Raw genomic sequence first — 2,622 nt, forward strand, 5'->3', positions numbered from 1 at the left:
GGTTTGCTGGAAGACCCACCCAGCTTGTCCTTGCGCCATGGAGGTGAACTACACCATGGCGATAGAAAAGTGTACCCAGGAATAGGACGCCCTTCAGCTGATTTTGCCATTTAAGGCACCATGTTGTGAAACTACTGCTACAGAATATGCCCTCCAGAAACACCCCTCTCAGCCACAGCTGCTTTTCTCTTCTTTAACACCATTGCTCCACAACTCAAGGGAGTACCCAGAAATCTCAACTGCCAGGTAATAAAAGCTTCACACCTCAAACCTGCAACAAGAAAAAGCACAAACTTTTCAAGATTCCCAGTCTGGAAGGCAGAGAAGAAAACAAAAGACATTATTTATTTGTCTGACATAAAAAGGTTTAATGTGTGGCTGAGGTGGGTGACACATGGTGGGTGGTCCCAGGTCCAAGGACAGACAGCGCTCTCCTCCCCAGCATTAATCAGCTGTGTTTGTGTCCGGGGGCGGGTGGGGAAGTTAAACTTCTTTTGTTACAGAGATAACAGGCATTTTGCTGCTCAGCAGGTCTGGATGCTGCCAGGATAATGCCAAGTTGGCTCCTGAGTGTGGGTTGCACCTTTTTCATCATTGGGTTCTCTGCAAAATAGCTCTGATTTTAGTGCTCCAGATAAAAATCCCTCAAACGAAGCATGAGGCCCTGTTCTTTTATGAAAGAAACACAAGCTCACTGCTGACTTCCAAGCTGAAAAGCTAGTAGGAGGCCAAAGTAAACTATCTTCCAGGAAGGGTGCTAATGGTTTCTTTTGCCTCAAGATAATATTCAAGAGTCAAATGATTTTAAATTAAAAAAAAGAAAATCTCCTACTGAGACAAAAGATCAACATTTTTAAAGGTTTTGCAGATTGAAAACTCAGAGGGAGGAAATGTTGGATTAGGCTAATCAAGGCATTCAACTCCTGTACCTGGAAAATATTTCATTTCACTGTCAACCTTTAATATTCTTATAAACTTGGTTTTACTATAAAAGATATTCTGAAATTAAAAAAATTTCAACCTGAACAACTATTTTGGCAATACCCAAATCTGACATTTTGAGACTTTGGAATCAGAAAAATAGTTTAAAATGATCCTCTCTCACAAACAAAGATGTGTTTTTTGACATCTCTACATTTTCTGACCCTCACCAAAAAAAAATGTCATGAATAATTTCCTATCTCCATATCCACGATCATATTGCTAGAAGGTGCCTGGCAACTTCATCCGAGTGGTACTAGTCATTCAGGGACACCATGTTATATCCTGATCCTCTCTGGAAACTAATCAGCTCCCAATATTTGGAAAGTTCGGGTGAGGGCTTACCTCTGTACCTGGCTCCCCTCCGTCTGAGCTGCCTGCCAGCCCTGGACACTCTTGACGAGCAGCTCGGGTGCAGCGTCCGTGGTGGTGGTGGTGGTAGGGAGATCTGCACAGAAGGTTTGCTGAGACCCTGGGCAGTTGACTGAGTGAATTAGCCATTTCAGTCAGAAGAAACTCCTGTGTCCTGTCCCTATGTACCTACTGTGTCCTGTCCCTGCCTACCTACCACTCCCTCCCTACCTACTTTTTTTGCTGTTATTGGGCTGACACACTCTTACAACTAGTTCACCACCTCCAAACCATGTCAGATGGGTTCGCTTCTCTTCTAAAATTGCTGACAATGCTGTTCAAAACAAATCCCAAAATAGACTTTGTGCTGTGCCAGCATCTGTTGGCTCCATGAAGGGAGTGAATCTTCACCAATTTACGTCATAACTAACAGGACCGCAGGACAATTCAGGTGGCAAGGGACCTCAGGAAGTCTCCAGCCCAACCTCTTCCTCAAAGCTGGGTCAGCTATGGTGACAGACCAGGTTGCTCAGGGTTTTTTTCAGTTGCATCTTGAAATCTTCCAAGAATGGAGATGGTACAACCTCTCCGGGCAGCCTGCTCCCCTGCCTGACTGTCCTCACGGTGAAAAAGGTTCCCCTTACACCTAGTTGGAACCTTTTCTGTTTCAGCTTTCCATGTAGTTTAAGACAGACCCCCTACATTCCTAAAAGACCACGTCAAAAAACCCCAAACCTGCTATCAAAGAGAAAAGAAATGAAAAAAAAAAAAAAAAAAAAAGAACATGTCTGATTTTTTACAGTAAAACAGACATTTTTTACCTTGGTGTTTTGAGGTTAGTGATGAGGTGAGCCAGAAAATGATTATCTTCCCGACAACGGGAAGGGTACTTTCCCCTCCGGGGGCTGAAGCTGGGTCCATGGGCTCGCAAGGATACAAAATTTCCAGAGAAAGCAAGGGGAAGCCGCACTCCCCAGCCTAGCGGTTTGTGGATTCACCCGCCTGGGGCTGGGGAGGGCCTAAATGCAAATCTCCCACTTCCTCCACCCGTGGTCTAACCACCAGGCTGTTATGCAAAATTTTGGGCAAGAGCCCTGCCCGGCTTGGCTCCCCACCCTGGCCTGTTCCTGCCGACCAAGGAGCTTCCTCCTTGTGCTCAGGTTGAAAAGTTAGGAATAAAAAGGGCGCAGCTCAGCCTTTTTAACCCCTGCTGCCATTATTTGCCTAGGGGCAGAAAAATCAGAGCAATGAGCCACCCCCAGAGGTCAGGTCCGGCCAGAAGGGTCTCTC

At 45.6% G+C, this 2,622-nt stretch overlaps 1 long non-coding RNA gene across 1 annotated transcript; it reads right to left on the reverse strand.

Moving 5' to 3' along the window:
* Window positions 1-366: 366 nt before the first annotated feature.
* On the reverse strand, window positions 367-2,306 carry LOC135327999 (uncharacterized). Its single transcript, XR_010388715.1, has 3 exons — window positions 2,154-2,306; window positions 1,327-1,465; window positions 367-603 (listed from the first exon to the last, which is right to left on the reverse strand). It is a non-coding gene; the product is annotated as an uncharacterized LOC135327999 (long non-coding RNA).
* Window positions 2,307-2,622: the final 316 nt, after the last annotated feature.

The sequence above is a fragment of the Dromaius novaehollandiae genome, chromosome 3 (assembly GCF_036370855.1).
Source record: "Dromaius novaehollandiae isolate bDroNov1 chromosome 3, bDroNov1.hap1, whole genome shotgun sequence".
Lineage (NCBI taxonomy): Eukaryota > Metazoa > Chordata > Aves > Casuariiformes > Dromaiidae > Dromaius > Dromaius novaehollandiae.